Source organism: Chenopodium quinoa, unplaced genomic scaffold, assembly GCF_001683475.1.
Source record: "Chenopodium quinoa cultivar QQ74 unplaced genomic scaffold, ASM168347v1, whole genome shotgun sequence".
Lineage (NCBI taxonomy): Eukaryota > Viridiplantae > Streptophyta > Magnoliopsida > Caryophyllales > Amaranthaceae > Chenopodium > Chenopodium quinoa.
In genome coordinates, this window is record NW_018743858.1 from 2,402,855 (window position 1) to 2,416,202 (window position 13,348).

Genomic DNA, 13,348 nt, shown 5'->3' on the forward strand with positions numbered 1-13,348 from the left:
TTGCTCCTTTCATGTGATTTCAAGCCTTAGACGCCTATAACTAAGTAATAATGACATGTTATGAGAAAGAATGAGTTTATTTGACGAGAAATGTAGGAAATAGGCATCCTAGTAGTCAAATAGGCCTTACTTGCGCCAATTTGGATGAAAATGAACCCTAAGACCCTTAAATTGCTCCTTTCATGTGATTTCAAGCCTTAGTCGCCTATAACTAAGTAATAATGACATGTTATGAGAAAGAATGAGTTTATTTGACAAGAAATATAGGAAATAGGCATCCTAGTAGTCAAATAGGCCTTACTTGGGCCAATTTGGATGAAAATGAAGCCTAAAACCCTTAAATTGCTCCTTTCATGTAATTTCAAGCCTTAGCCGCCTATAACTAAGTAATAATTAAATTTTATGAGAAAGAATGAGTTCATTTGACAAGAAATGTAGGAAATAGGCAACCTAGCACTCAAATAGGCCTTACTTGAGCCAATTTGGATGAAAATGAACCCTAAAACACTTGAATTGCTCCTTTCATGTGATTTCAAGCCCTAGGCGCCTATAACTAAGTAATAATGACATGTTATGAGAAAGAATGGGTTCATTTGATAAGAAATGCAGGAAATAGGCATCTTAGTAGTCATATAGGCCTAAGTAATAAATTTTTGCCTAACTGAACTTGTAAATGTATTTTTACATGCATAACCTAAGTATTAATTCTAACATACTCTTTATTTATTCTAAGTTTTAAAAGGTACAAAAGGGAGGTCCGTTGACGAGCAAAGAACTTAATGAAGTTCGAGACATGTTGACGTCCTTCATCACGTTTAACTTGTAAATATCATTTCTATTTGAACTTGTTAACTATATTATTGATTAGTATTGTTTGTAATTATAACTTTTTTTAATTAGTAGTGTTTGTAAATAGTATTCCATTTGGGATTATTAATTAATATCTATGTATTGTTATTATTTCAATTTACAAATTATTATTATTGTTATTGTAATATAATAATGGTAGAATTAATGCAGGATGTACAGGTTCTCATTATTATTATTATTATTAGTATTAATATTTTTATTTATTGCCGAAAAAAAAACACAGTTAAAGGCACCGGTTTAGGCTTCAAACCGGTGCCTATTGTATTGAAATAATAAAAAAAAAAAAAAAGCGCGCCATAGGTAATTAGCATCGGTTAACCAGTGCCAAAGAGGGTATTTCGCACCGGTTAACCAGTGCTAAATCTTTAAACAGCCACCGGTTTTGAACCGGTGCCAAATCTTCAGAGATTTGGCATCCCCCAAATCTGGAACGGTTCAAAACCGGTGCGCAAAGGGGGGTTTGAACCAGTGCTAAAGACCTTTTTTTTGCGTAGTGAAAGGAAGTGAACTACAATGCTAAATATTCGGGCAAGGTTTGCCCGTCAAAACTAAATACACATCGTCAGCTTTATAGTCCTCATGCATTTGGGTGGGGGGATGGGATCAAGTTCAAACAATCTTGCAAATTCGACATATGTTAATTCAACATTTCTATTATTCAAACGAAAATGCAAGATAGGACCATTCCTAGATTGATCAACATGTAAAGAAGATAGGAATTCACAAATTAATTCTCTATACGTAGGATAATAAATGTCAACAAATCTCCGCATTCCAATATCATTCATAAATCTCCTAATATGATCGTAGACACCTAAAGAAATTAGAGTATTTCGGTGTAACCACCGAGAAGAATTTACCTCCAAATCGTAGAGATTTATGAGATGGCTCCGTTGTTACGGTGTCGCGATCTAGATGTAATACCCCTATTTTTGACAGGTAGTTTCTAAATTAAAGAGTATTTTAGTCTCATATTTTTGACGTATTATCTAAATTAATTATTTTCCTAAAGAGTATTTTAGTTTTGGAGCCAAAATGATATTTAAATTTTGGTGCCTAAATCATTATTTTACAAAACTAATTAAATTGGATAATCCAAAAAATAAAACTATTTTATACTTATTTTATAAATAGTATTTTTGATTTCTCAAAATTAAATAGCTAAACCGAAATTATATTAATTCGGTAGATTAATTAAATTGTATTTTCGGTTTTCATAGAATAAAAATCTAAATTGTTTTAATATCTTTCCAAATTAATTATATTCGTGAAATATATTTTTAAAGAATTAATTTTCAGATTTTATATAATAAAAATCTGATTTAATTAATTATTATAAGTCAAATTCTCGGCCACCCCAATTATTTAATAAAAATCTGATTTTACTCTTTCAAGTATTAATTTTCACAAAATAAATTTTATTGGATTATTAATTTTAGGCAAATAAATTATTTTACAAAATCCCTAAACTAACATAAGAGGACCGAAAATATTGAACAGTATTTAGCTCAATATTTTCGGCCACTCATGAATTTTCTAAAGGATTTTTAATTTATTTTATTAAAAATAAAATCCTTTAAATTTCCTTATTTCTATTCTTAAATCTAAAAATTAATTGATCCTATTCTATACTTACACTCCAAGCTCAAAACCTACCAAACAAAATTTCATGATCAAATAAAATCTAATATCCTTCCATACATTTAAAACCCTAATTTCTATTATTTAAATTTCCATAAATTATACAACCCTAAATTGCTATAAACTCATCACCTAAACACCTATAAATACCCCCTCATACCTCTCATATTCTTCACACCAAAAACTCAATTCCCTTCTTTTCTTTTACTCTTCTTTTCCCTCAAACTTTTCCTATTTTTCTTTTCCTCTTTTCTAAAAGAAAATATGCCCGTTTATCTTTGGAGCCAATTTTCGGGCACTTCTTGTTAGTTTTTAGATTTTTCTATTTCGTAAAAAATTATTTTTCTTGAAAAATACTTGAGTTTAGGCTCAAGAATCAACCAATTCGAAGTTATATCAAAGGAGTTATGACCTCTGCAAGTTCTGCCTATCCTTTCCAACGCAAATTCAATTTCCTTTAATCCTATTCCTTTATTTTCTTCATGGTTAGTTTTCTAAAATATAATTACCTATTTCACAGTTATAATTTTATATTAAAGTATTATTTTTACAAGAGTTTCATAGTCCATGCACATTAGATTTGGGTTTATGTCTAAAGATGTTGTGATAACCGTATGGTTATGTTAATTGCAAGGTGTATTCGTGATTGAACTTGGAAAGTGCGAAGTGTTGATTGATATTCGGAATTAAGGTACGTTATGTGGTTTGATACCTTCGAAAGTTGACTATGAAATTATGTTTTACTATAGTTCTTATGAAATTATGTACCGTAATTGTGTTTTATGATGGCTTGAAATTAATGATTTTGGTTAATCAAAGGGGCTTTGAATTGCGATTAAAATTATTAAAAGGATTGGATTAAAAATGATTTACAAGTTTATTGATGTCCAAGTATAACGGATTTTTTTTTAAAAGGTGCTTTTAAGCAATCAATCGATATGGTTATGAATCCCACTTAGGGAATGGATTAGAGAAGGCTATGGACTTTGCATGACCTAGCCTTTCCTTAAGATTGGCCTTTGTTCATAAAGTAAACCACTTGTGGGGTGTGCACACTTAGTGAGGAAATGGTTTTGGAACGTAATCGATTGAGTTTTAAACTAGTCTTGAAAGCATTGAATTAGAAAAGCTCTTACATGAGTATGGCATTGGAATTCTTTGAATTAAACTTAAATGATTTAAATTATGTTTTACTTATCTTACACATAATCTATTTAGCATAATTTGCTAATACGTGCTTTTGTTTTGGCTTTGCCCTGTTTACCATTTATGGTAAGCAGGTGAATGTTTCAGGTGGAAGTTGATTGATGCATACGGGAGTCCACAGGAATTTCATCTAGCTTAGGAAAAGTTGGAGTCGTTTTTGTGTCACAAATTCTGAACAAGTTTTATTTAAAGTTTTATTAATAAGAATAAAGAATTTTTCCGCTGCAAAAGTATTTTTAAAGTATAAGCCTTGCGTTATCACGCGGCGGTAATACGCCCAAGTCTATCTCTACGGTATTTATACGTATTTTCTACATATTCCGTAGAGGGAGATTTGGAAGTGTTACACTGGATCGTCGGCCACACATCTAGTTGTAGAGCCTCGTCAAATGGTGCCCTTGAGCTTGAACCACGTCCACCACCTTGTGTTCTTGCCCTTTTACTTGCCATGTTTGTGGGTGTACAAAATTTTTGTTTTAAAATCAAACAAAATTAGTGTAGAATTAAAGAGGAAGAAGAATATGTAAAAATCTTTGAGTTTGGGTGAGAAATGGAGGAGAGATCTTAGAGAGAAGTTAGACAAATTTAAGGTTTTAGATAGAGAAACAATGGAGGAAAGAGAAAATAAGAAATATAGAAAGAAGGAGGAAGGAGAAAGAAGAAAGAAGAAGGGTGAAGAGTTTCGGATTTGTACACGCGCTCGGTTGAGCAGGTGCTTGCCCGATCGGGCGAAAACAATCCTTGATAATTGCGTTGCTTGCGCCCGGTCAGGCAAAATTGAAACCCAGATTTTGCTTCCTCTCACGCCCGGTCAGGTGATTTTATCTTTACTTTCAACCTTCGCTCTCGCGCCTAGTCGGGCGACATTTCACCCAGTCGAGCAATTTTAGTCCGAATTTCTTCTTTTCTCTCGCGCCTGGTCGAGCGCGTCTTGCCCATTAGGGCGAGTTTGCCTCGTATACGGAGCCTTCTCGCGCCTGGTCGGGCGATTTTTCACCTCTCCAAGTCATGCTCTCGCGCCCAGGCGCGCCTTCGACACTATGATTCCAATTTTTTCTTCTTTTCTTCGAAATTTGGCTAAATATTTTCTCTAACTTGTGCAAAATACTCCAAAACACATTAAATTCCCTCCACTCTTTTCTCAAAATACAAAAATAAAAGGAAGAACTACTCTAGAAAGCAATTAAATACGGGTTGCCTCCCGCAAAGCGCTGGTTTATATATCTAGGTCCCACACGACCTTCTTACCATATGCAAATCAAGATGAGGTAGAGTCGATTAGGTGAAGTAATTCAACTGCACCTATTGTAGCCCCTTCATGGTATAACTTCAACCTTTGGCCATTTACCTTGAAAACACCGCCATGTTCATCATATAACTCCACATAATCAAATTTATTTGCCCTTTTACAGTGAAAGGACCCGACCACCTTGACTTCAACTTTCCTGGGAAAAGTTTAAGTCTAGAGTTAAACAACAAAACCTTATCACCCTCTTTGAATTCTCTCAGAAAGATCATCTTGTCATGCCATTTTTTGGTCTTCTCCTTGTAGACACGTGCACTATCATAGGCCATGATAGGCGTGTCGCGTACCTAGCAAAAATAACCTAACAAGACCACTACTATGTAGATAGGCAAGTAAGGATCGAATCCCAAGAGACTATGGTTTAACTAATTAAATAGACTCAAGTTAATACTAAGCAAGTATCAAACAATGGTGGAATAAACTAAAAACTAATGTATGGAAAACTTAGAATAAATCAAACGAATATAATAAATCAATAAACTAAAACATCCAACATCAAGCATCACCACGAATACAATTAATGCAATAGTCGTTCTACCCCTAACATATAATTCAATTGATTAACGAGGAAAAGCAATCCCTAAATGGTACCAATGGTCTCTCCCGAGTTATCAATGGCTTCCCTAATCACAATCAAGCCTACTTCCGTGGAATCATGTAAATTAAAGACCTTGAGCACATTACTCTAACTTCCTAATAATCCATTCAACTACTCCCGTGATGAACTTCAAATCCTTAATTGATTTATTCAAACCCGTTAAAACCCAACTCCTGTTGCAATTAAAACAATGGATTAATAACAATACTAATTATCCCTAATCTAGTATTGGCATGAGCACAATCAATTAAGCATATCAATTGCAATTATCATTAGAGAATTTAAAGAATTAAATCATGCATTAACCATATTCGGGTTCCGCTAGGTCTTGGAATAGAGAAACTACTCACACATAGTCATGAATTCAAGAATGATATTCAATAAAGAAAACATAATTAACAATAATAAAATAAGAGAACTAAGAGAAGAAATCAATACTTGGAATTAATTATGAAATCTTGAATCTTGAAAGCAAAACCCTAGGAAAATAATAATAGAAGAACGTAATACCAAAAACTCTAAATTAATGTATGTAAAGTGATCAATAAAAAAAAACTATCTAAAACCTATTTTTAAGCTAGGAAAATAGTAATAGACTCCTCTTAGGATTTGGTTTCTTAAAACCCCAAAAATAGGCCCAATTTCGTCACTAGATCAGGGGGCCGCAGCTAGGCTGCGATGTAGGATCGCGAGCCGCAGGCAGGCTGCGGAGTGGTCTGTTTCGTGTTGCATCCTTAAGCGTTTGTGAAGTACACCACAAGTAAGCTGCAGTATGGATCTGTAAACCGCGAGCAAGCTGCGGAGTGAACTGTCCTCTATTGCTTGTTGCTCTTTTGTGAAGTAAGTCGCAAGTGAGCTGCGGTAAAATCTCTAAATTACCTCGTTAATCCTGAAATACATCAAAAACAACGAAGCTACCCAGGAAAGCATGAAATCATCAAGACTAAACCAAATCAAACACGAATAAACCAAAAGCTCCTAAACTAGACTCAAAAAGAGGACCAAAAAGACTCCAAAAATATGCACAAAACACGACTTATCAGGCCATCAACCTAAACTCATCTAATTGGTTAAGTTATAGAAGCCTCTTCTCTCCCGCTAACTTAGAATCCAAATTGAGCTCTTTAATTGCCCAATAAGCCTTATACTCTAATTCCACCGGAAGATGACATGCTTTCCCATACACAAGTCTATAGGGGGAAGTACCAATGGGGGTCTTAAATGCGGTTCTATATGCCCAAAGTGTGTCATTCAAATTATCACTCCAATCCTTCCTAGACTTCGCTACCACCTTATCTAGAATAGCCTTAATCTCACAGTTAGAAACCTCAACTTGACCACTAGTTTGGGGATGGTAAGCTAAACCCGTCCTATGGTAAACACCATACTTTTTGAGAAGGGTATCTAACTTCCGCTCATGAAAGTGAGATCCTCCATCACTAAATAACGGCTCGAGGGACTCCAAATCTAGGAAAAATTGTTTTCTTGAAAAGCTTATGGACCACCTTAGCATCATTAGTAGGTGTAGCAATGGCTTCTACCAACTTGGATATATAATCAACAGCGATAAGGATATAATGAATCCCTTTTGAAGAGGGAAAAGGTCCCATATAATCAACACCCCAAACATCAAAAATTTCAACTTCTAAAATACCAGTTTGAGGCATCTCATGCCGCCGCGAGATGTTGTCAGTCCTCTGGCAAGAGTCACAAGTTTGAAAAAAAGAGTGAGCATCCTTGAACATGGTAGGCCAAAAGAAACCCGACTCATTGATCTTCAAAACTATCTTAGTGGGGCCATCATGTCCACCATAGGGTGAGTTGTGGCATCTTGTAAGTACACCATGAACTTCCCATTCGGGAACACACCTGCAAAAAAGTCCATCTGCACACTTAGAAACAAAAAAGGGTCATCCCAAAAATAATGTTTAACATCATAAAGGAACCTCTTTTTCTGTTGGTAGGACAATTCAGGAGGTAGAGTACCGCGCACCAAATAATTAGCATAGTCGGCATACCAAGGGTGTTGCTCTACAGCTGCAAATAAGTGGTCATCAGGAAAAGAATCATCTATAGGAAGAGAATCCTTACCCTCATCATGCCTGATCCTCGACAAGTGATCTGCAACAATATTCTCTGCTCCCTTTTTATCCTTAATTTCCAGACCAAAATCTTGGAGCAAGAGAACCCAACGGAGGAGCCTAGGCTTTGTTTCCGCCTTAGCTATGAGGTATATCAAACCTGCAAGATCCGTAAAAACGATAGTTTTAGAACCAATAAGATATGATCTAAATTTTTCTAAAGCATAAATCACAACAAGAAATTCCTTCTCTGTAGTGGCATAGTTTACTTGGACTTCATCCAAAGTTTTACTTGCATAATAAATAGCATGCAAAATTTTTTCCTTTCTTTGTCCTAGCACGACTCCTACTGCGAAATCACTCGCATCACACATAATCTCGAATGGTAGAACCCAATCAGGAGCGCACATATGATAGGTGCCGAAATCAAAGCTTGCTTAATCCTGTTGAAAGCCTCAAGACACTCGTCAGTAAAATCAAATGGGGCATCCTTGAGTAAAAGCTGGGTTAGTGGTTTAGCGATTTTAGAAAAATCTTTGATAAAGCGACGATAAAACCTCGCATGACCTAAGAAGCTTCTAACCACCTTAACATTAAAGGGTGGAGGTAATTGCTCAATCATAGAAACTTTAACTTTATCTACTTGTATACCCTTATCAGATACAATATGACCAAGGACCACACCTTCTGTCACCATAAAGTGACACTTCTCCCAATTTAAAACCAAATTGCATTCTTCACATCTTTTCAATATTTTAGTGAGATTAGCTAAACATGTATCAAATGAAGACCCATACACACTAAAATCATCCATAAAGACTTCCATGATAGACTCTATGAAATAAGAAAAAATGCTCATCATGCAACGTTGGAAAGTAGCAAGGGCATTACATAAACCAAAGGACATCCTACAATATGCAAAAGTACCATAAGGGCATGTAAATGTTGTTTTCTACTGATCCTCAAAGTGTATTGGAATTTGGAAAAATCCCGAGTACCCATCCAAATAACAGAAAAATTTATGATTAGCTAACCTTTTCAACATTTGATCAATAAATGGGAGAGGGAAGTGATCTTTCTTGGTAGCAATATTTAATCTACGATAATTTATGCACATACGCCACCCTGTTACAGTTCTAGTGGGAATTAATTCATTTTTATCATTTTTAATCACCGTCATCCCACCCTTTTTAAGAACTACCTGTATAGGACTCATCCACTTTGAGTCAGAAATAGCATAGATAATACCTGCATCAAGTAATTTCATAACCTCTTTCTTGACTACTTCCTGCATGTTAGGATTCAACCTCCTCTGGAGTTAAATTCATGGCTTGTGATTTTTCTCTAAGTGTATCTTGTGCATACAAAAGTCAGGGCTAATACCCTTGAGATCATCAATATTGTACCCAATTTCCCTATTGTGGGTTCGAAGAACCTCTAAGAGTTGGGAAATTTAGGAATCGTCGAGTGCAGTACTAATGATCACTGGGTGCAGTTCCTGTTAATCAAGAAATACATATTTTAAATGAGAAGGAAGAGGTTTTAACTCAGGTTTCTTAACTTCTGCAGGTTTCGATTCCTGAACTAATTTTACTACCTTCCTGTTCTCTCCTTAGGGTCAAGTTGTTCAAGTGTGAGAGATTTCTCAATAGCACCCACCTCTTTACTCCAAATACCAGCATCACCTGTAGTAAAATCACCACAAAGAACTTCCTCCAAGGGATCCCTTGCAAGGACATGTGGTAAGCTATCTTCACAAATAACATCAATAATATCAATCACATCAATACCACAACAATTTTCCTCTAACATAGGACCTTTTAAAAACCCTCCCTAAATTAAAGGTAATATTATCATCCCCAACAGAGAGAGTGAGTTTTCTATTTTTGACATCAACAATGGCTCCCGTAGTGTGGAGGAAAGGTCTACCTAATATTATTGGAATTTACGTATCCTCAGCCATGTATAGGACAACAAAATCAACAGGGATAAAAAATTTACCAACTCTAATAGGTACATCCTCCAAAATACCTAAGGGGTATTTAACAAGATGGTCTTTCATTTGCAAAGTAATGTTAGTAACTTTTAAATCACCCATCTTAAGCCTTGAACACACAGACGATGGCATTACACTAACACTAGCACCCAAATGACACAATGCTTTATCAATGAAGACATTACCAATATGACAAGGTATAGAAAAACTACTGGGATCCTTTAAGTTTGGTGGAGACTTATTTTGCAATAACGCACTACATTCCTCTGTAAAAGCTACAGTCTCTACCTCATTAAAGGCTCTCTTCCTTGTCAATATATCTTTCATAAATTTAGCATATGCGGGAGCTTGTGATTAATTCTGTGAAAGGAATTGTTACCTGCAAATTCTTAACAACCTCCAGGAACTTACCAAATTGCTTATCCAACTTACTCTTTAAATGTCTATTAGGGAATGGAAGTTTGATAGCTAGGACCTGCACATCTCCACTCTTGTTCTGAGATTTACCCTGCAAAGATTTATCAGAAGAATTAGTTTTACCCTGGGGCCCTGTAGGACTAGTAACAACATCATTTGGTATAAAAGAATCATGATTAGCAATTTTTGTTATGATAGGTTTATCATCTTTGGGCATATAAGGCCCATCATAGTGTGAACTACTTCTCAAGGTAATTGTATTTGCATGATCTGTAGGTTGTACTGGCTACAATGGTAGGGCTCCTTGCTACCGAATTTGCAGAGTAGAGGAAAGTTGTGCAATTTGATTATCTATGATTTTATCATGTGCTAGGATCGAGTCAATTTGCACATTCCTACTCTGCATCTGCTTTTGCATATTGGCTAACATCGTTTTAATTTCTGACAGGGCAGGATCAGTAGATAGAGGTGGAGTTCCTCTGATTTGGGGGTTAGTAATATTTTTGTTGTGGTTGATGTAGGACTTGTTGTTGTGGTTGTTGTGGAGGTGGAGGGTTTAGCACATTAGTACTCCGGTAATAAAGATTTGGATGGTTTCGGAGACCAGGATTATAAGTGTTGGAGTATGGGTTATTTTGCCTATAGGCTTGGAAGGCATTAATGATAAGTCGTGTTTTGTGCATATTTGTTAGCTTATTTTTGGTTGGTTTTATTAGCTTAGTCGAGTGTTTTTGTCCTTTTTGGTGTAATTTGGTTTAGTTTCGATGATTCGATGCTTTTATGGGTAGTTTCGTTGTTTTTGATGTATTTCAGGATTAACGTAGCTAATTGAGTGAAAATGAAGCAAAACGTTGATGAAATACTTGACAAATATGACACCTGTTCACTATTATGCTCATAACTTTTGATATACAAATGATATACAAAACTTTTGAAATACTTGAAGACCTTTCCAAAAATATATTACATGCCTCAAACAGAGCTCCGGATATGAAGTTATGACTGATTTAAGATGAGTGATACGCGCAGCAAGGGAGGCACGTCCGTGCCTAGAAGAGGCACGTCCGTGCCTCCAAGTCAGTTTACACAGCTATGAGCTTCGACATTAGGCACGTCCGTGCCTCACCTAGGCACGTCCGTGCCTACAGCCGTAACCAAAGAGCAGCGCAGGCACGTCCGTGCCCAGCACCAGGCACGTCCGTGCCTGGAAGTCAGAAGCCGAAGAAGTTTTCACTCGCTCAGAGGCACGTTCGTGCCTATGAGGAGGCACGTTCGTGCCTCCTGGGAAGATTGTGCGCCAAGTATTTTAATCGTTTTATTGTTTTTCTAGGAGTATAAATACACTAAGTAAAGTTTTATTTGGGGATTAAGTTTTATTTTAGCCTTTAGTTTTACGTTGTTAGGAAATTATTCTCTCCATTTATTTTCTTTGTTATTATAATTCAAGATTCAAGATTTACACTTTCCGCCTTCAATTCAATTCAAGATTCGGTATTTTCTTTTAATCTCTTGTTTCTTAATTATGTTTTCTTCAATTATTATTGTTATTGTTTATTTAATTATGAGTGAGTAGATTCCCTATTCCAAGATCTAGGGTAGCCCAATTATAATTGATGCATGAATTAAATCTTTAAATTCTCTAATGACTTTTGCAATTGCTATGCTAAGTTGATTGTGATTATGCTAATGCTAGATTAGACGTAATCTTAGTATTGTGATTATTCCATTGTTTCTATCACAGCGAGAGTTGGGTTTAAACGGATTTGAGTAGATCAATTTAGGGTTTGATATTCAACACAAGAGTAGTTGGGTTTGATAATTGGGAAGTTAGAGTAATGTGTTCAATGTCTCTAATTTGCATGATACCATGATAATAGGCTTGATTGTATGTTAGGGAAGCCATTAATACTCGAGAGATGTCCTTGGTATTTATTAGGGTTTACTTTTCCCCGTTCAATTGGAATCTTATGTTAAGGGTAGAAATATAATTGCATCAAGCGTAATTGTGGTGATACTAGATCTTGGATGTTTTAATTACTTGATTTCTTCATATTCTTTAGTTTATTTTCGAATTTTCCATACATTAGTTCCTTAGTTAATCGATCATTATTGATTCTTGCTTAGTAGGAATTTGAGTCTATTTAATTATTTTTGAACCTTAGTCTCTTGGGATTCGACCCTTGCTTGCCCTGCTACATAGTAGTGGTTAGTTAGGTTATATTTTGTTAGGTACGCGACACGCCTATCAATTAACCTGCTCCACGGAACTCCTACAATCTTGTGCCCAATGACCTACAATTCCACAATTTTTACAAAACACATCAATAGTGTTATTATTAACAGTAGAAACATTAGCTAAAGAAGTAAATAGCAGTACTAAGATTATCTAATTTCTGACAAATAGAGGTTAATTGAGCTTGCACAAAGGATACGGAATCGACATTATGTTTCCCTTTGTTTGCAAAACCTCTAGGATTTCCATATTGGGAATTATGAATTGTCATCTATTCAATAACTGTTACTGCTAAATCCTCTTGAAGGTTCATAAATTTTCCATTAGTTCCTGAGTCTAGGATTGATCTGGATGAATTTCCAAGCCCGTTGTAGAAGGCTTGGATTTTTTTCCACTGCGCTATCCCATGATGGGGACATTCTCTCTGCAAATCCTTAAAACTTTCCCAAGCTTCATATAAAGTTTCATCCACTTTTTGGGAAAAATTAAGGATCGAACTCCTCAAAAAAGTTGTCCTCTCTGCAGGGTAATATTTATTATAGAAATTCATAGCAAGAGAATTCCAGTCAGGATTACCAAGAGCAGTCCTATTCAATCCATTATACCACAATTTAGCTTTACCACATAAAGAAAAGGGAAAAAAATATCTGCGTGACCCCAGCTTGTCTGATGGTATTGCAATATTGGCAGAAATCCAAAATATGAAGATTTGGATCTTCACTCTTAGCTCCGCTAAATTGCTTCCTTTCGATCATAATAATAAACTGGGGTTTAATCTCGAATTGTACTCCCTCGAGATTTGGTGTAGGAGCAAGATGTGGGAAATCTGTCAGGGACGGCTGCGAATAATCGCTGAGCTTGCGAGGTGGTGGTGGTGGCGGATTCGCCATCTCTGATTCTGGTTCTGAAGAAACTTTTGTGTCGCTAAAATCAAATGGGGTTTCTAAAGGTATATTACCCTCGGAAGTAGCTCGTACTTGTCTGAAAAGGTTCTTCTGTC